We start from the raw sequence: 21791 nt of genomic DNA, 5'->3' as shown, positions 1-21791 counted from the left end.
TTCAGTGGAACCCAGAAGTGGAAATGTTGTTGTTGTGGTGGTTTAAAGGGCATGTGGCTGGCCCCTCACATTGCAGCTCTTAAAAGTTGAATACAGCAGTGCATTATGTGTTTAACTTGTACCATGCATTATTGTTCAGAAAACGTCTTACCTCAAACTCTTTTCCAATTAATGAGCTAAATTGTTTTTATACAAATCAATAAAATATTGTTTTTGGGGGGAAATAGAATTTTTGTCCCACTGCCCACATTCGATTTTGTTTTAATATTGGCTGTGACAGTATGTCACATAATTAATGTATTCAAATTAAAAATACTATGTTCATAGTAAAGGCAAACCCTGTCAGTTGTTAAATTATTTAAAAAAAACCTTCACAGTGGTATAATGAGCACATACCGCTGACTGAAGTGATGTATTGCTTTTATACAACGGTTACTATTATGGCAAAACGAAAGTCATAGACACACTACATTTAAAAAAAAAAACAAGAAAGTCAAAGTAGCTGTTTTATTAAAGAATGCAAAGAAGTAGTCCCTCCTGGCTGCCTTCAAAATGCACGACGGTCGCTATGCAACACACTTTAGCGTCCCTCCGAGAGAACGGTTGTAACGGTTTCCACTTCAAGGCACGGAGTGATACTTTCAGAAAATGATTGGGCGTCATAGCAGTTATGTATACGCTCATTATACAACAGTTAGGAACCAATCAGATCGCTGGATTTAGGCCCCCCGTTGTATAATTAAGTAATAGATCACGCCAGGCTGTGGTATGTGCTCATTATACCACTGTTAAGGGGCGTTGTCCGGCCCCGACGCGCAGCGGAGGGCCGGCGACCCCCTTCACAGTGGTATAATGAGCACATGCCACTGACTGAAGTGATCTATTGCTTTTATACAACGGTTACTGTTATGGCGAAACGAAAGTCATAGACACACTACATTTAAAAAGAAACCAAGAAAGTCAAAGTAGCCGTTTTATTAAAGAATACAAAAAAGTAGTCCCTCCTGGCTGCCGCTATGCATCGACGGTCGCTATGCAACACACTTTAGCGTCCCTCTGAGAGAAGGCTCCGATAGAGCGGTTCGCCGGCAATTTATCCTATGGAGCAGTACACTCGCCGTGTGCCTAAGCTTTCGTTAGTCTCTCCATCGCCTTGCTCACTCCCGGAGTAACAACATTTACACCCTCTCCATCATCCAACATATGTTTTACTTTGTAACTGTTTCTACTTCCAGGCGCGGAGTGATATGCAAACTTTCACAAAATGATCGGGCGTCATAGCAGTTATGTATACGCTCATTATACAACAGTTGGGAACCAATCAGATCGCTGGATTTAGGTCCCCCGTTGTATTGTCTGGCTGAACGGAAGTGGACAGCGTCTATTGCTTAGCGGCCGATTTGGCCGCGACTCCTCCCCTTCCGGTTGCTGGCGTTACCGTATTGTGCTCCCCCTCAAACCCGAAAACTAGGCAGTATGGCGAGTTTTGAAGAGGACTTTGACGGCGCTGTAAAGTTGGCATGTTTGGCTCTTTCCGTGGACACATCTCTGGACAGTATAACATTGTTTTCCAAAGAGACACATGAATAGCAGTTGGTGGTAAATGGCTATAGGCCTACAGACAAGTTTTCGAAATTGTTTGTGGAACTAGACATCCAATCTTGTTTAATTTTAATATAATGTAATTACTGATTACTGACTATCTGATTTCATTACAATGGTAGGACCACAACATAGCCTATTTTGACATTACCTTGGAGACTCCGTCTGGCAGGATTCTCCCCGGGGACGATGCGTTTGCGGTCACGACTATCGCCGGTTGGTGTGGATTTGGCGCATCGTTTCACTCTGACAGCGGCATGAGCGTTTGACATGGATTTAACCAATGAACCGATCCGTTCCACTTCACAATAGCTCCTACGGTATTTCTTTAGTAGTGTTCTACAAGAACCACATATAAATGTTAAAACGTCGTTCGTTTTTATAGGTCCCGTGAGCTCCTCAAGGGCCAAAGTGTATGGTGGCTTGAAATCATCGTGACAAAGAATCAAACGATGTTTGTTCTTTTTATCTATAAAATTATCTCCACATAGGCGACATACATCGTTAATGGTTTTTTGTGGCGTTTGGGATTGAGCCATTTCTGACAGCCTCTGAACGTCATGAAGTTCCGTCAAAATAATTTCCCCCCCGGCACTATTTTGCATGGACACAACTGCTGCTTCCCGGGCTTAGCCCCGCCCTAGACGATTGTGATTGGTTTAAAGAAATAAAGACAGGCCCGCCCAGTTTCCCCACGGATAGACGGCTCGAGGTAGCGTGGCTCCAGACCATTCTACTTGCTGTAGTTTGGTCTGGCTTTGCGAGACTACCCGTTGTATAATATGATATAAAGAGCTCCGGGAGTCGCAAACGGCAACAATCACTTTCTCCTCCATACTGCAGTTCACCCCGGACTGCACTGCACTGAGTTGGCCTGTTGAACGCTGATTGGCTGTTACGTTACACATGTCACTCAGTGGCCAGGCTGTTGAACGCCGATTGGCTGTCATCACGCGAATGTCGCATCAAAGTTTAAATATCTTTAAAGATCGATAGTATGAGTGACTACCAAGCCTGCTTGGATGCATTTCAGATGCATCAATTTGTATCCGTGAAGCATCCCGTACTGGTTCAACTGCTCCTGCAGGAAGAGAGCCACTTGTAGCAGGTCCGACAGGGCTTTACTCCTGAGCAGTCCCAATGACTTCGTCTGCCCAATGTTGACATACTTATATTAATGCCCTCCTCACTTTTAAGGAACATCAATATTTCCCAATGCCTCAACCCGAGCAGGAAATAAAGTACGATAGCGTCGGATCGCGTCATCTTTGCCGGCCAATGACTTCAGATGTCTGCGCAATGTTGACATACTTAATGCCCTCCTCACTTTTAAGGAACATCAATATTTCCCAATGCCTCAACCCGAGCAGGATACGATTAAATACGATAGCGTCGGATAGCGTCATCTTTGCCGGCCTGCAGCTAGCCAGCAACGTTATTGATGAATGAGAGGCGTGATCCTTTTCTCGTAAACGAGATCCTTATGTCGTAAATATGATATCTTATCTCGTAATTACGAGATCTTTATCTCATAATTACGAGATCCGTATCTCATAATTACGAGATCTTTTCTTGTAATTACGAGATCCTTATCTCGTAATTACGAGATATTGTCTCGTAATTACGAGATCCTGAGTGTGCTAACGGCTACATTAGCTGTGAAACTTTTTTTTATTTGGTGAATGCTCAGCGCCACCGTACTGTTTACTGTTTTCTTTGCTTTTTATAGTTAGTTAGTTAAGAGTTAAGAGTTTATTGTTTATCTTATATTATTATTATTATTATTATTGTTTACTGTTTACTTTTTGTTTTACTTTTTATAGTTATCTGAGAGTTTATTGTTTATCTTATATTGTATATAATTTAATATTGTGTTGTGTTTCTTTCTGTAAACTACTGGACAATCAATTTCCTTGAGGGAGTCATCCCAAAAGGATCAATAAAGCCTAATCTAATCTAATCTAATCTAATCTCTACTAGCAGAGGCCTGTTTCAGGTAGCTGGTTTAACATACTCTGAGTTTAATCCTGCGCTCTGAGTTGGTTGACTCAGAGTTCAGGGTTGAAAAGAAACTCTGTGTTTTCGGTTTCAGAACAGGTGATCAGCGTTGGGTTAATCAACTCTGAGTATGTTCACTCTGGGTTGAGGGCGTGCCTGTTGACTCTAAAGAGCCATCATCAATGCATCTCTGATAACATGATCAAACATGGACCAAAAGCGTAGATCCACTTACTTTCTCCCACGGAATTGGAAATTCTAATGAACGCGTATGCCGAGCAGTTACCCAGAGAGAGCTTGGCCTGAAATAGCTGAACAAGTCAATGCGTGAGTAAAATAAATAAGTAAAAAAAAAAAAAATAAGAGGAAAGTTTAATATCTTCCACTTATTCAATATGTAAATGGTGTTTATGTGTGTGTGTGTGTGTGTGTGTGTGTGTGTGTGTGTGTGTCAATTTACGCAACCCCGAGTTGCCCCAAGAGGACTTGGCAGCAAATGAAGATGAAGTACCAAAATATAGTTCAAACAGGTAAACTAATGTTGAATTGAAATCAAATCAATTGTGCGGTTTTGCCTGCTGTACCTAATTTAACAGCTATATTCAACATGTGATGGGCCTATATTTAAGCAGTAAATGTAAGTAGTACATTTCCCAGCCACCCCCAACACTGCCTATATATATATATATATATATATATATATATATATATATATATATATATATATATAGTCTTCAAAATAGCGCTTACTGAATATTAGGGTAACATTTTCCTCCATGTTAGCAAATCGAAAAAAAAAGCAGAGGCCACCTCTGCAGCCCTCACAGAGGCTGAGGAGATGGCCCTCAGACAACAGAGTATGCGTCCTGTGGCTGAGGGCATCCCTGGGGAGAACTCCTCTGATCCCCCCCCCCCCCCACCCCCCAGGATAGAAGTGCCTTTATAAGAGGTTGGTTATTCAAAATAATTAAATATGTACACGCAACCCAGCATGTAGCAAATTGGATGGGGCAATATTCTGCGCTCAAGTAATAATTTCACAGTCTAATCATCTTCTTCCATGGCGTCATCGCCCTACTTGAACCAGATGCCCTCACCAACCTCCATGCAATTGTAACAATTCAAAATATGCAAAAGGATGCTTTGGAGATCCAAATTTTGGAACATAAGTTAAAGGTGAGTGAGGTGCAAACTGGGATACTGTTCCCTGCTCTAAAAACATACCCGATATGAATGACTTTTTTTGTGCTTTCAGGAAATAAAGAAATCCTCATAAAAAGTAGATTGTATTTATTAGAACACGGGCTGTGGTGGGAAAAGTTATTTTGTTGAACAGTTTACTCAAAGGGTTTTACTTCAGTGAACAATGCAGACGATTATGCGGAGCATGTGCATGTAGAGAAGAACAGCTTAAAAGCAGTACCAGGGTCTTTTCTGCCTTGCATTCTTAAAATTAGTTTCTTGACTTGCAGCAGTTATAGGTCCGTGGTTAGTCAGCTACTCTGATCATGGGAAAGCCACAACGTTAAAGTGAATGTAGTACAGAGCGGGCGGGAAGCACGGGGCGGATCATTCTGCACATGTGTTAATTGCGTAAAAAAAATAAAAACTTAAACTTAAAGCATGCCCCCGGTGCGTTTGACAGTTAACATGGGGACTGAGAAGGTGGACTAAATAAATGATAGATTGTGCTAAAAAACGATAGCGCTCGTGAAGAAAATTATCAGGAAAAGAAAGTATATCCAACCGGGTTCTTAATAATCGTTCCTCACGGAGATTCCTTCTGAGGATCGCAGCCTCTACATCCACAGGCTCTCGTAGAAAAGGACATACCGTTTCTAACACTTCCTTCTGTCGGAGAGCTGCCTTCAGCCTTATAGACAACAAACTCAGAGTAGGTCTAACCACCTCCCGAGCAGGTTAGGTCCACGGCGTATGTTGCCGCAGCAACTAACTCTCGGTTGCGCTGAACCTGCTACCTGAAACGGAAAACCCAGAGTTTCCACTAACTCGGAGCGAACAAACTCGGGGTTGCCTCAAAACCAGCTACCTGAAACAGGCCTCAGATCTCCTTTGAAGTGAAAAAAACACAGGATACACATTAATAGTTCAGTGTTTAATTTACATTTGTCTGCTTGAAGTATAGCCTTTCCATTATTTTGCTAGAATGGTCCATCATATAATATTTTTCCCTTCTTATTGATGCCACGAATTTGAGCCTTATAATGCCACAGACAGTAATAGTGTAAATATAATGTCTATAGTATTTTTGTATAAAAAAAAAAGTAATTAAATTGTAAATTAAGACCGTATTTTCATTTCATATTTATGAAGCCAACAATTTAATAGTTGTATTATAGTATTAGTGTTTACTCTTAGATCATTCTTGAGCTTAAAATTGTCCTAAAATAGCAGTCTGCTCCCTTCGACGGGAGATGTTCGAGAGCCACTTTTCACGTCGTCTTTTTCTAAAATTGCTTGTTTCTGTACCGTGTTTTTTAACTTCACAGGGAACTCTGAAGTAACTTCTATCCGATTCACGGTTTGAACGGTTCGAACAGCCTAAAACAACGCAATTGTAAGGGATTTTCTCTTCGTGTGCTGGACTTCGCTACATGAACGCTTGTAAACAACAAGGCTAGCTGACCACCACTCAAATCCATGCATAGCTAATGAGGCGGCAAGACGTCATATTAATACAAAGAATTCCTCATTCGCCCTCTCAGGTCTGACAGGTTCGAAATTATACGGCTGTGGGCCATCATACATGATATTTGTGGTTCTTCCCACCTCTTAGACGCCATAGTTCTAGTACTAGGCTCAGGCTACCTTCCACCACATCTCTCCAACGTGACTTCATCGCCGAATGGCGTTAGAAAACACCCGTTACTGCCAAAAACAACAAAAACTGGGCTTTAACACTATTTTGGAGACATTTTATAAATGATACACATATTTTGAGTGCTTTATGTACCCATCAATCAAAACTTCCGGTTAACCTGCACGTAGGCCTTTAATGCATACAGAAGTTTTCAACTCAATATTTCAATCATCTTACACAAACACACACACACATCTGCACACACACACACACACACACACACACACACACACACACACACACACACACACACACACACACACACACACACACACACACACACACACACACACAAATGAGGGTTGTCTACAGGACGCTCTGCTTGTGTGAATTTTGCTGACTGTGTTAGGTGTGGATCAGCAGGAATGATTTTGCTCTTGGCTTCTCTCAGTGTGACATAAAAAAACACATTGAACAATATATATATAGAGAGAGGACAGGAGAGAGAGAGAGAGAGAGAGAGAGAGAGAGAGAGAGAGAGAGAGAGAGAGAGAGAGAGAGAGAGAGAGAGAGAGAGAGAGAGAGAGAGAGAGAGAGAGAGAGTGTGAGAGTGAGAGTACTGGAGGAGAAGACAACATAAATCCTTTACCATTCGCCTTATTCACCTGGCGGCCATTTTAGCCCGTGAGGGGTACACAAACCCGGAAGTCAGACTCCGACGCATATGATCCATGGAAGATTCAGCAGCACAAGTGATCGAACTCCAGTGTGGACCACCAATCTCTCCTGTCTGCCTGAATTAAGCATAACAAATGTAGAGCAATGGGCCAGTACTGACTGCAACATCCCTCGGGCTGTGTTACTCAAGGGATACAGTAACTGGATAGAACGTTTTATCCACGACATTGAAGGTACGAATGGACGCTACCGCCTTTTCTCATAGCTTGTTATGCTAGAAGTAGTTAGCTGTGATATGGAGTTGTTGACTGTCTGTACTATGTTCGATTTTATTTAACACTGAACATGTATTTAATCCACAAGTGAATAGGAGACCACCACAGATATTTGTGAGGGCTAGGTCTTTTCCTTCTGTGCGGAAAAACGAGGCACCTTACATCATACAGGTATCACGTGCTAAGTGGACAAACTGCTCAGTTCACAGAGCAGTGCCACAGTTAAACCAGCTTGCTAAAAGTTCATTATGAGTTCATATCAACAATGTACCTTTCCCTGTCTGACCGAAAATAACATGTTGATTTTATCTCATTAACATGTTATCTGTAGCTGATGTAATATCACATAAGCCTCATTGATATATACTCTCTGATATGATACTTGTTTCAAATAAGCAAAGCAAGACAGGGCTAGGTGCATGTTGCTACTGTTGTTGACAATGATAGTATAATGACAGTATAACTATCAGGTAAGTGAGGGTAAGGTAAGCATTAACATTCATGTTAAGATAATAATAATAATAATACATTTAATTTAGAGGCGCCTTTCAAGCCACCCAAGGTCACCTTACAGAGCATATAGTCATCATAAATCGTTTAAAAAAACTAGACATTGTGGAAAAAAATAAATAAATAAATAAACATAATGAATAAAAAATAAATAAAACAAAAACAAGACAAAACAAAACAAACAAACAATCAAAACAGTGATCAGTTAGACGTTGTGTGCGAGTTTGAACAGGTGAGTTTTGAGTTGTGACTTGAAGGTTGTAATGGTGTCTGACTGTTTTATGTGTGGGGGGAGGGAGTTCCAGAGCCTGGGTGCTGAACAGCTGAATGACCGGGCACCCATTGTAGTGAGTCGTGATGTGGGGATACATAGTAGTCCAGCAGAGGTTGAGCGGAGGGAGCGGGAGGGAGTGTATTCTTGGAGGAGGTCGCAGAGGTAACTGGGGGCTAGGTTGTGGAGAGCTTTGTAGGTGAGGAGTAGGGTTTTGTATTGGATGCGGTAGTGTACTGGGAGCCAGTGAAGTTGGATGAGGACAGGGGTGATGTGGTCAGATGATTTGGTGCGGGTGATGATCCGGGCGGCTGAGTTCTGAATGATCTGCAGTCTGTTGATGAGTTTGGTGGGGAGTCCGGTGAGGAGGGCGTTGCAGTAGTCTATGCGTGATGTGACAAATGAGTGAACTAGGATTTCAGTGCTGGATTGGGTCAGTGATGGGCGGAGTCTGGCGATGTTGCGGAGGTGGAAGAATGCAGTCCGGGTGATGTTGTGAATATGGGGTGCGAATGAGAGGGTGTTGTCCAGGATGACGCCGAGGCTCTTGACTTTGGAGGAGAAGGGTACTGGGAATCCATCGATGATTATGAGTGGAGCTGGGGTGTGTTGTGATTTAGTGAGGGTGGATCCGATGAGCAGGGCCTCGGTCTTGTTTCCATTGAGTTTCAGGAAGTTCCTGCTCAACCAGCTCCGGATCTCTTCCAGGCACGTTATGAGGGAGGTGGGGGGGATGGCAGCGGTGGGTTTGGTGGAGATGTAGACCTGTGTGTCGTCAGCGTAGCAGTGAAAATGGACCCCATGGTGACGGAGGAGTGTGCCCAGCGGGAGGAGGTAAGTGGTGAACAGGAGTGGACCCAAGACTGACCCCTGGGGGACACCCAGTGAGACACCTGAACACCCAGACTTGTGGTTGCTTAGTTGAACAAATTGTTGACGGCCGGTGAGGTAGGATGTAAACCAGGAGAGTGCAGCACCAGTGATCCCAATGCCAGCCAGGCGGTCCAGGAGCAGAGGGTGGGAGATGGTGTCGAACAGGGACGTGCACAGGAATTTTGAGGGGCAGTTGCTCTGACCTGAAAAAAGGGCACCCCCCCCATGCAGCTATTTAACCCTGTACTTTCTAGCATGGTCCTCTCATATATGGTGATCAGCACTTAGGCCTACCTGCCCTATGTGCCTCCTCCTGGTCCACATTTTCCGAGTGTCTGGAGGCTTGTGGCTGCTCCTCATCTTAAATGTAATGTAATTATGAAAAATTGCCATTAGTAGGCTAAAATATGAGTCTGATTAATTTATCAATTAACCTACACAGTATAATTTTTTTATCACCATGCAAAGTCTCTGTCCCACCTGCTGTTTGGCTTTTTCGTAGCCAACCCTGTAGTGATGTGCTCCTCTTTGCTGCCTCCTTTAGTTGTCTCTCTCTCTCCTGAATCCTCCTCTTTTCACTGGGCATTTCGGCTTCACTTAACAATAACAAGCAATACCCAAAATAGTGATAAGATTTAGGCATGAACCATTTTGAATGAAAGAATTCATGTGATGCATTACTTCCATCATTTATTCTTCTTGTTAAAACGAAATGTTAGAAACTAACTATCAGCAGACATGTAGCTTAGTTTGCCTACCATAAAACAATGTGTAGACTATAGTGATAACGGGCTGCTTGTCTGCAAGCTAGCTAGCTGTCTGATTATTTAGGCTAAACGTTACGTGGCAAACTGAGCCTGGATTTATGAAGATTGTAATTCATTTCATAAAACATGATGATGATTGTTTGTTTGTTATACATCTCAAATTCACCTTTTCCGACAACATCAAGGTAGTCGTCTCACAGGTGCCGGTGTTCCGGTCGCGTGCAGCGCTGCAGCTACGGCAACTCGCCGCCTCCATTCTTTTCAATGAGGGAAGGGCGGCAGAGGGGAGGCGGCAAAAGCGGCTGTTGCCGCGCGGCAGAGTTTGCCCTCCCCCTACTGACTTTTTCACTCTCAGTGCCCGAACGGAATTGAATGAGGCTACGCTTACTTTATGAAATGTTTTGAGTGGCGATTTTTTTTTATCTAGGCCTACATGAAATTCTGCATCCATTAAATGATTAAAAAAAAATATTTTTATTTTTATTTTTTTCCTCGGAAGGGCAACGTGAGTCGAGGAGGGCATATGGGCAGTTGCCCAAGCAACCTGAGCAACCCCCCTGTGCACGTCCCTGGTGTCGAATGCTGCGCTGAGATCGAGGAGGATGAGAATGGTGAGTAATCCAGAGTCGGCTGCATATTTAAAAGGCTCATATTGTGAGCCTTTTAAAAAAACTTAGACCTAAATTAGGTTTCTTTTTTCGCATGAAAAAGTGTTTTCCTCATTTAGCAAGGAAAAGGTTAGTGCAGAGCACTTTCTTATCAGTATTAGATTATGGTGACCTCATTTATATGCATTCTTCCTCATCGCTATTAAACAAACTAGATGTAATTTACCATTCAGCCCTGCGCTTCATCACAGGTGCCCCAGCTAGAACTCACCACTGCATTCTGTATGAGGCTGTACAATGGCCCTCCCTCTCCCTTAGAAGGAAACTACATGCACTGATTTTTATTGCGAAAGCACTAATGGGTAAACTACCCCTTTACATTTCAAATTTGCTTTCCTTCCATAACAGTGTTTACAAAACAAGGTCATCAGAATATATGTTATTAACCACACCACTAACAAGAACACAACTGGGTACAACAGCTTTCTCATCATATGCACCAAAGGTCTGGAATGAACTTCAAGCCACTCTAAAGCTGGAATCACTCCCACCACTCAGTACCTTTAAAAACATGTTACAATCAGCTCTAAAAGAACACTGCAACTGTTTTTAACCTGATGCCTTTTATTTATTTTTAATTTGTTTTTTTTAGCTGTATGTATTAGCTTGTTTTTATATAGCCTGTTATGAAGTGTAATTTTAGCATTATAGTGTCAATTGTGGTGTACTTTGTTTGTGTGTGTGTGTGGCCTTGTGCAAATTCTGCAACTTCTTTTCTGCTGCCTGTCTTGGCCAGGACTCCCTGTGAGAAGAGTTACTGTAACTCAATGGGACCTTCCTGGTGAAATAAAGGTTAAATAAAATAAAATAAAAGGAGGAGGTCGTTGGTGATTTTGACTAGGGCTGTTTCAGTGCTGTGTTTTGGACGGAAGCCAGATTGGAACGGTTCGTGGAGATTGTTTGTGTCGAGGTGGGACTGTAGTTGTGCGGCAACCACCCTTTCAAGTGTTTTGGAGATGAAAGGGAGATTGGAGATGGGCCGGTAATGGTTAAGGTCAGTTGGGTCAGCACCAGGTTTTTTCAGGATGGGAGTGATGGCAGCCAGCTTGAGAGTGGGGGGTACAGTACCAGTAGTGAGGGAGGAGTTAATTATGTTGGTGATCATGGGGGAGATGGACGGAAGACATGCTTTGACAAGGGAGGTGGGAAGAGGATCGAGCTGACAGGTGGTGGTTTTGGCTTTGCGGATGAGTTCTGAAACGGCCTGTTCTGTTACTGGGGTGAAGTCAGAGAGGGAGCTGATGAGAGGTTGGCCAGAGGTGATCATCCAGGGTGGGTCATCAGAGGGGGTGCGAGATGAGGCCAGTTGTTGGTGAATGGTGTTGATTTTAGAGCTGAAGAAGTCCAGGAACGCAGTGCATTGGGTGGTGGAAATGTCTGGAGGGAGGGATTTAGGAGGCTGAAGTAAGTGGCTGACTGTTGAGAAGAGGACTCTGCTGGTGCCTGTACCAGTGTTGATGAGGTTGGAGTAGTATGAGGTTTTGGCAGTGGTGAGGGCATTCTTGTAGTGATGGAGGTGGTCCGAATACATTTGGTACAGTGAGTTGAGTCTTATTGTAGAGTCGCTCCAGTCGACGACCAGTGGCTTTGAGCTGGCGCAGATGAGGAGTGAACCAGGGAGCAGTGTGGGTGAATGAGACTGAGCGGGTTTTCAGGGGGGCCAGGGTGGTGAGGGAGGAGGAGAGGCAGTTATTGTAGTGAGTCACCAGGTCAGTCAGGGAGGAAGCTGGGGGAGGGTTGGGGTAGGAGCTGATCATGGTGGAGAGGTCTGTGGTGTTGATAAGTTTGATGTTTCTGAAGGAGATGGTCCATTGTTCCTTGGTTTTGTGTAGTTGGGTATGAATGTCAAAAAGTACAGCTTTGTGGTCGGAGATGGGGAAATCAATGACATCAAGGTTAGTGGGAGTGATGCCAGTGCAGCAGATTAAATCCAGAATGTGACCTTTGTTATGGGTTGGGAGGTTGACATGTTGTGTGATGCCAAGACAGTCCAGAAGTGATGTGAAGTCATTAGCAAAAGTACAGGATGGGTTGTCAATGTGGATGTTGAAATCACCAAGGAGGATAACAGTGGGGGACATTGCACGTACAGATGTAAGTAGTGATGAGAATTCATTGAGGAAAACGGCGGAGGGTTTTGGTGGTCTGTAAATGGTGACAATGATAGTGGGTTTGGGGCCTGAGAGTTTTACAGCTAGACATTCAAAGGAGGAGTGAAGGGGGACTGTGACAGTGGTGACTTTGATGTTATCACGATGGAGGAGAGCGAGGCCACCCCCCCTCCCATTAACCCGGGGTTTACTAATAAAAGAAAAACCTGGTGGGACAGCCTCATTTAGATGGGAGAAGTAATTTGGTTGTTGCCAGGTCTCAGTGAGGCAGAGAATGTCTAGGCTCTGGTCAACAATAAAGTCATTTATCAAAAGGGCCTTATTACTGAGGGATCTGGGGCCGTATTCACAAAGCATTTTATCTTACCGCTAGGAGTGCTCCTAACTATCGCTAAAACATTTTACGTAGGAGTTTTTTCTTAAAAGTTATTCACAAAGCCGCTGAGACCTACTCTTAATAAGGATAAATCACAAGGAGTGAACTAAGAGTGACGCACCGTTGCTATGGATTACGTCAATTCTCGTGCACGAGTTTAGAAGCAGTCAGTTCGGTGATTGGTTGTTCAGACGAGCCCACTGAATCACCGAAAAACAAGGAAATAGCCTAGGCTAGAAATGAATCCCTATTAAGTAGTTATAGTGCAGTTAGCAGAATACACGCATGATGACAATTTTGTGCAGACCACGATAATGACGTTGTAGCCTGCACGTTCAAGAGAGAGAGAGAAAGCAAACAATAAAAATACGTAACATTTAAAAGAAAAGAAATGTTATGAACTACACAAGTGTTGACTGATTTGCGCCAAGGTGTTTACCTAAAATGTGTTTGCAAAGTGATCCCTAAATGCCAGTCCACTCGGTTCCACACGGCCAAATTCATTGTCATGTTGATCGCCATCATCATCATCATCATCGTCTGGCTGTGGAATGTTCCTCCGCTTGCAGAGGTTGTGTAGAATGGCACATAGCCTACAGTAATGACTGTGCTTGCCCTCTCTGGGGTGAGGCGTATTTCGCCGTGGAGGACATGAACCGACGTTTCATCTGCCCAATTCCTCTCTCCACAACATTTCGTGTATGTTTGTGTGCTCTAGCATATATGGAAGAAATCAGTAAACAATAATAAATATGGATTCAACAAATAAAAGGCGTCAAAGAGCCAATACGATGTGTTTTACACGTAGGACTAAGCGTAATATGCGTAATCACATACATGTTATACTTTAACTGCGCTCCCGGTTGTGGATTGAGGGTGTCTAGAGCCACGTCTTGCATTGATAGTCACTGTCTCCCAGCAAGTGACACCCAACTGGTACATCTCAAAAAGCTGCCTCAGACCGCTCTCCATTAAAATGCGCGAATCATGGGTAGCTGAAGATCCAGGCCACTTTGCAACAACATCCAGTAGGCTATGTTAAAATGTGCATCAAAAACAACCTGCGTGTTGATGGAATGCACTTTTTTCCTATTGACGAACACGTCCTCGTCTTTTGATGGCGCAATTATTTTTATGTGCGTCCCGTCAATAGCACCGACCACACCGGGCATACCTGCAATTGCCATGAATTTGGCTTTGATCCTGTGTAATTGTTGAATGTCCAAAGGAAAGTTTATGGCACGGCTGACTGATGGTTGCGATATTTTTTAAATCGTCGGCATTGAAAAGTTGCATTTCACCTGTTGCTAAATAACGTAGTGTGGCCAAACATTTTATTTCGGGACTAATCGGATTATTCCTGTTAGTCGGGGATGTTATTGCATTGCGATTAACTCCACAACAAGTTTAATACCCTAACATTTCGTCTCGCAGGCATTTACGATTCTTTGTGAATAGGTCTTACTGAGTTAGGAGTCCTCTTGAGGACTTTTAAGCTCTCCTAGACTTAGGTGCTACTTTTAGTCCTAAAATACTTAGTGAATTGCTCTTAGTGAAAAAAGTTAGGAGTCCTAAATTTAAGACACGCCCATTATTTTTAGGAGTTACTCCTAAATTCGCCAGTTAGGACCTACTTTTAGCCCTAAAATCCTTTGTGAATACGGCCCCTGGTGTTCAGCAGACAGAGTTTCAGACAGGTGAGTGGAGTGTAGCAGGTTGCTTTGAGCAGAGGGGACAGTACACTGTGATTGACGGGACTGACCGTACGGGCTGTGCGAGGAGGGGGGCGGGGCCCAGTGGACCAGAAGGAGCGGATGTTTTTGTTGCTGGTGTGAGTGTACTGAAAATTCCGTCCAGAGCCTCGGTGGATGTATTTTGGTCGTTTGAGAATGTCGTGGTGGGATGCAAGCTGAGGTGGGAGGGTCCTTGAGAAGATCCGTAGACGTAACATCTCCGTTACCGAGTAACGGAGCGGCAGAGATGCGCTCGTTACGTGAGAGTCAAACATAGCGCAATCCAGAGGAACAGGTTAAAAATCCACAGGTTGTCAAGTCGGAAGAAGCCAGCGGTAGATCCAGGCGATTATGGTGAAGCCACAGAGCCAGCACGGCAGAGGAGTGGAGCAAGCCGGTTGTAGCTACGCTGGAGACGGGGAAGCCAGTTGGACGGCGCCGGGGGTTAGCAGCAGTCTAGCCGGCCAGCAGGTGTCATCCACCAACAGCTGCACGACTCCACGCACAAAACACAAAACAAAACACGCAGACGTTTAACGTTCAGAAATAAATAAATAAATCAAGAAAACTGACGCAGTTACTTAACTTAACTTTGCACAGCAAAAATTGGAGTGTTGAATTTTCGTGGTTAAACATTTCTGAGTTGTTTTTCACTCCCAGAGTGTAATTTTAACACATTCTGATTTAAATGGTGTTCAGAGTTGGAGTTATATGACAGAGTTGATCACATCAGTGTTAACGCAACTCTGCAGAGATGTAATTAAAGGTTGGGCATGGAATTCTCTTTTTTGGCCATTTTTGCAAAATTACTTGAAATCCTTATCATAACCCACTTACAGACACTGAGTTAGAAGTATTGACATGAAAATTAAACAAGTCAATCATCTGTGGAACGGGCAGGGCTCGAAAAACTCCAATGATTTCCAGAACCACCGAGTGGCATTGGACAGTAAGTGCGTCAATCAAACGGTCGTACTGTACTCCCCCTCCCCCTTCGTGTATACCCAACCTTTAAGTTCCGCCCATGCATTTCACTTCTACGGTTGGAGACAGAGGAGGCAAGTCTGGACATTTTCTACCACTCATGCAATACTACACAGTAAGTGCAATTAAGTCAAATTTACTGAAAAATCTATTTATGCTGTGTATTTCAGTGTGTTTAATGCAAGGACTGATCAGCAAATTGGTGCTGGTGATTAGCCACTTAGCAGACTATGCTAATTGGCTAAGCTAACCACGTGTTACTAAAACCGTCTCCTATTTCATCAATGACGATTTAACAATTCACTTGCAAGCTTAAAGCGATAAAAATACCAGCTTTATGATTTTTATTGTATAAATCTCGTTTGAGGCCGAATTTTGGGCTTCACTATGTTCATCGAAGGGGCTGCATGTCCGAACTTGTCCCTACACGCAGACGGGCGTTTCACGTGTCTATTTGTGTGTCTATGGCTGTGTCCCAATTCATAGGACGCATCCTTCGTAGACCGCGTCCTTCGAAGGATGCGGCCTTCGTAGACCGCGAAGGACACTCCGAAGGCCGAAGAAATGGGACGGACTAGCCTACGGAGCATTTCTGGTTTACGTAACAAACCGTTACCGCCCTTTACCTTGCGTGACCACGCGCTGCTCCTGTCACCTAGCAACCCTGACAGCTGAACTGACCTGTTAGTAAACAGAAGTTAAACCGGACAGCGCGAAAAAAAGAAACCAACAAAAATTATTATTGATCATTATGTTTTTGTATATAGTAGTTTTATAATAATTGTTGTAAATAGTCACATGAATGTTTGTTGTAAATAGTTTTATTGTTGTATATATGTTTTATAAGTTATATACGAATACATTAGTCAATACAAAAAAGTTAGTAAGGGTTTTAGTAAATAGTTAATCAAAAAAGTTAGTTAAATAGTTAGTTAAATAAGTTAGTTTCAATAAATATGTAAATAATAATAAACAATCTTTTAAATATAACAGAACATAAGTTATTTGTCCACCAAACACTCCAAAAATTAGAAAAACCTATCCATTCTTTCCCTGGGCTCTTCTCTCCTCTGCCTCCCCCCTTTGTAGCCTCATGTCCTCTTTTATTAACTGGAACATTTACATTTTACATTTACATTTAGGGCATTTAGCAGACGCTTTAATCTTTAATCCAAAGCGATTTACAATAAGTACATTTGTCATAAGAAGTGCATCAATATATCGCTGTCGGTACAGAAAGGATGTTCATAGAACCAAGTGCAAGTACCACAATCGCTAGGCTAATCAATTCCCCGTGTTACAGCCATGATAGCAGCTACTGCAGTTGCTACACAGTTAAGTACTATAATACAATACAATACAACACAGTGTACAATGGTTGCCAGAAGGGGGAGGGTGGCTATGCAGTCGAGGTGGACTCTGAACAGGTGAGTCTTGAGTCCTTTTCGGAAGATAGTGAGCGACTCTGGAACATGTCTTCATCTCTGTCCCTCTTTCTGGACCTTGGCCCTCGCTGTCTTTCCTCCTCCTGATCCTTGTCCTCCACCTCCTGACCCACCACTGCTGTACTTGCTGTACTTGGCCCTGGTGTGTTCTCAGGGATGGAGGCAATTTGGACAGGGGGGTTGGTGGAATGCCTCTGTCCCAATACCTCATCCATGAGGACAAACCAGGGCCAAGTGGCAGCACCGGGTTTCCCACCTACCCCCTCTCCTGACCCTGGATACTTGCAATCCTAAGGCAGAGGAAATCAATCATGGCAGTTAACAACAACAACAGCAGTATCAAAACAAATTTCAGCAAAAGTGTTTATTAACTTGCATGGTTAAAACAAATAATGTATATTTAAAATGACATGTACATACTTTATATATATTTTTTAAATTGTCCCATTTTTTTCTTTGCCTGCAGGGGAGTCACCTTCCCCTGCAGGCCTATTTTCTCCAGAATTGTCCTAAACACAGAGACATTATTAATCAGAGAAAACAAGAGACACATTTATCAATCATGTTAATAGCCCATGTTAACAATCGGCCATTTATAATATATGTATTTGACCATCTTGTAAAGGTTGCATCTAAATTAGCCCTCATCCTATATGAAGCCCATAATAATAAGACAACCAGTAGAAGTCAAAACACCCTTTTTCTTTGTGTGTTTTTCTAGTGCTGTCTAGTACTGATGCGAGCTGTGACTTTTTTTGTCTATCTTTCTTTAATAACCCAAAATATGACATCGTAGTAAACGATTTCTGGGGATGTTGTATCTGTCAAGATGGTCAAATGTAGATATATAAATGGCCTATAATAATTTTTATAAACAAATTATATAAATAAACGATTGTTTCTTTACCCCCAAGCCACACTTGCTCATCGTTCTCCCCCCTCAATAGAATAAATCGAGCAGTATGCTGCTGGCCCCCTCAACCAAAACCAAATGTTAGAATTAGTTTTGCTTTACACTACCAAACAAAAGCAGCTTAAATAGCAAAATAACCAAGTTAACTGTGTAATCAATCCCAACGTCTGTAACGTTACGGTCTGAAAACCAGGGTCCACAACCTGTGTACGCGTTGGTCCATTTATCTAACGTTACAGAATAGCAAATTATCTATATAATCGCCACAATTTCGGTAAATATAACCATTTTAACCTCTTAAATTTGAAACTATAGGGCTTAACGGGTGTTCTTAGTTAACGTTACAGTGTCACTAACTGTAACGTTACCTTACTTATATTGCCTATTACTTTAATGAAAAAAGTTTTAAGGGCCCTTGTATTTTTAACATTTGTATCGTTAAATACTCGAGTGACTATAAACAAAATACTTACATTTAAATGCAGAACCTAAATCGCCATTCTCCGCCATCTCCATTGATTGAATGCGCAATGAATCTTGGGAGGGATACGTTGGGCCGTGAAGGATCTTGGGATACGTTGGGCCGTGAAGGATACAGCCGATGCATCCTTCAAATCCGGGAAAAGAAGGCTGCATTCGTAGGCCGCATTTGAAGGACCCTTGGAATTGGGACAGCACTTGGCGCGACGCTGTGACGCAATCGGCGTCGACGCATCCTTCGAATGCAGCCTTCGAAGGATGCGTCCTAGGAATTGGGACACAGCCTATTTGTCGGTGTGACCGGTGTACCACTGTATTTGGTGACCCATCATCAGATTATGTGACCTGCAGTGTTGGAAAAGGTATTCGGATAATTTACTTAATTAAAAGTTTCTAAGTATTTTACCAGTTAATTTACTTAAATTACTAAGTTAAAGCTAAAGCACAAAATGGCTTTTCCCGCAGTCTGCCCATTCCCGCCGTCCGCCCATTCTGACACACATCGTAACTAAATACATTTTTAACCGTTTACCTGCGTTCAAAACATTTAACATATCTACACACTTGTATCTTCAATAAAATAATTTATGCTTAATTCAGAATCACGGTTTGAGTTCCATATCGCTTAGTTTTCAGTTGATGGCATTGGACAGTGAGTACGTCAATCAAACGGTCATACTGCACTCCCCCTCCCCCGCTCGTGACCCCTTCGTGCACGTACTCAAAGCTCGTGACCCAGAGCAAGCTTCTGTTTGTTGTTATCCTGCGGTAGCTACTGGAGCTAGCTAACTAGCTAATCCACATTTGGACCTAGAACTAGAAGACAACCCTAAACTCTAACCTAGCTAGCCTGGCTCGCTCTTGCGCATCTGTGTTCGCGCTTGTGCATGATTGTGCGTCCATGTACTTGGAATGGGTGGAGTCAGCGTTAAAGGAGAGGGACCATTCGAGTTGTGTGTTTTCAAAATCTGCTGGCAATTCGCAAATCCCATACCCAACCTTTAAAAACTAAACTTCACAGTCGCACCAACGTGAACCGCTAGCCGCCATGTTTATTGTTTAATGGGAAAGAAGGGTCGCATGGACTATACGTCATCCAGCTCAGGTTGCGTAGCCGTGCGTGTGTCGAGTCATTAGCTTCTGTACCGTGGCCTGAGCACACCTCTCCCAAGTGTGCTCAGGCCAAGGAATGGAAGTGGACTTGAGTACGGTTGGTGCACTCACACTAGCCAAACAATCTAGACTTGAGCAAGGTACAGGTGTGAGATGCACCCTCACACACACACACACATATTCTAGTTTTTACCGTTCTTCCTTTGAAATGTTTATTTACTTTGTCAAACTTCCTTGCATGTCTCAGTAAAAATGCTGGTCCAGGTGAGGTACGGCCAACAGCAGAAATATGTGAAGTTGGAGGAAGCTGAAGGACGGTTTGATTTCCTGCAATTCCATGAAAAAGGTTAGCAAGGCTTAGGAAAAAGGTTTAAAACCACACCCATGTTATTTTAAATGCTCATTCTGTAAGCTCCGTAATGTTGTGTATTCTGATGCCTTTAATTTGCACTTAAGAGGGAGGGGGTTGTGAGGGGAAAATGCTCTAGGTCTATTGAATGATTATACAGTGCTGATATTTAATGGGAAGTTATTCGCTGTGAGGCAAGAACACTGCTGACTTAAAAAGCACATTCAGTTTTATCTTATTATCTTTTCTAGTCATCGAAGGATTTTGCCTGCCCACTGATGCTAAAGTTACATACAAGGATGCAACAGGGACAGAAGTTGATGAAGATATATTCAGCGACCTCGTTGGACAAGGCAATGTGATGCTGACAGTTTTCTCAGATCAGGGTGAGATATAAAGGCAGGCATAATTAAGCACTACACCTTACAGAATATAATTACTAACATGTTTTCTATTCCTTTAGAATTATCTGACAGCTCCTTGTATTCTGCTCCTGGGCTGTCTGACTCAAGCTTCAGCTCAAGTACATCAACTGTTATAATAGATGAGGTCTAATAGCAAGAGACAAAGAATCGAGGATACACGTGATGCTGCGTCTGCCAAACAGGTTTCTTAATACTTCTTAATACATTTTTACACTCTTGAGTCTCTGGAAAAGCTGTTTATCCGCATGTTTGTTATTCTCATGTTTTTGTTTTTTATTAGTTGATTGAAGCTGTGCTGAGAGGCAAATCCGGAGGTGAAGAAGTACTACAGGAGTACCAAACAACAGAAACCCTGACAGATGCTGCAAGAAGACAAATGGTTAACATCCTGGTGGCTCACATGATTGACAATCATGGGTATGTTTCTTTCATATTGTCTTTATTTGTGCCAAATGACTGCATGGTCATTGCATTAAATGTACTCATTTACTAATTGAATATCTGCTCTCAGGCACCTTCCCACTAAAGAAACCAGAGAGGATTATGCACATGGGATAGTGATGCTGTTCCCTTCCCTCAGGGATCCATATTCCAAGAAGGGCTATGTAATAGTCATTATTATTGTTTACACTTTCATGTAATGATAAAAAACTGTGGATGACATTGATATTTGAATTCCGTGAGATTGCTCATGAGCCTGGTATGACGACACATTTCATTTATTTTTCATTTCAGGAACACTTCTATGATTCTGCAAGCAGCACAGGATACATTTCTTGGCGTCTGAAAACAGTCCAGAGGAAGATTCGTCAAGGATCTGCAGTGCCACCAAATAGCGCTATTTGCTTTTCTCCAGGAGGCCCAAATTTCCAAAGAACTGTTCATGTTGAAAGGCAGCTTGATGGTGATGCTTGCCAAGAGGCCATGTCTTTGCTCAACCATACCACAGACAATTCCCTAATTTTCCAGAAGATGAGAGAGACCTTTCTGCACCGTCAGAAGCTCGTTAATGACCCAGGCAGAAGTGTTGATATCCTCTCCAGCTTCCCAAGATTCCTGGATACAAAAGGATTGGTAAGTTTGAGATGAGATGTTTTAGAAAGCTAGAAATTTGAAAGTATTTCCTGTAGTTGAATATCTTCTTTCTTAAAGGTGGACCAAGACTTCACTCTCCGATTTGATGATGACACATCCTCCAGGCTTCTTCAGAAATGGGATTTGTTCTTCAAGCCAAATGTCATAAAAGAGGCTAAGCAGCTCACTTCAACACCAGAGTTGCGTCACTTGGTGCAGTCAGCAGAAAGTCCCCAAGGAGATGATCTTGATGAGGCAACAAGTGAGTTGTTTTTGTTTTAATGCATTTGCTATAATTGCAGTTGAACTCTTAACTGCAATATTT

At 42.7% G+C, this 21791-nt stretch overlaps 2 long non-coding RNA genes across 3 annotated transcripts; one reads left to right on the top strand and one right to left on the bottom strand.

The window, feature by feature from the left end:
* Positions 1-16468: 16468 nt before the first annotated feature.
* On the bottom strand, positions 16469-18799 carry LOC132469067 (uncharacterized). Of its 2 annotated transcripts, XR_009528329.1 has the most exons (4): positions 18499-18799; positions 18020-18088; positions 17533-17621; positions 16469-17402 (listed from the first exon to the last, which is right to left on the bottom strand). It is a non-coding gene; the product is annotated as an uncharacterized LOC132469067 (long non-coding RNA). The 2 variants fall into 2 exon arrangements; XR_009528328.1 differs by lacking the exon at positions 18020-18088.
* Positions 18800-20521: 1722 nt separating this feature from the next.
* Positions 20522-21474, top strand: LOC132469080 (uncharacterized). The gene is made up of 4 exons (XR_009528341.1): positions 20522-20574; positions 20673-20809; positions 20904-20997; positions 21128-21474. It is a non-coding gene; the product is annotated as an uncharacterized LOC132469080 (long non-coding RNA).
* The last annotated feature ends 317 nt before the right edge of the window (positions 21475-21791 follow it).

This window comes from Gadus macrocephalus, chromosome 12 (genome assembly GCF_031168955.1).
Source record: "Gadus macrocephalus chromosome 12, ASM3116895v1".
NCBI lineage: Eukaryota > Metazoa > Chordata > Actinopteri > Gadiformes > Gadidae > Gadus > Gadus macrocephalus.
The sequence above is the reverse complement of the archived record's forward strand: the minus strand, read 5'-3'. Positions and strand labels throughout refer to the sequence as shown.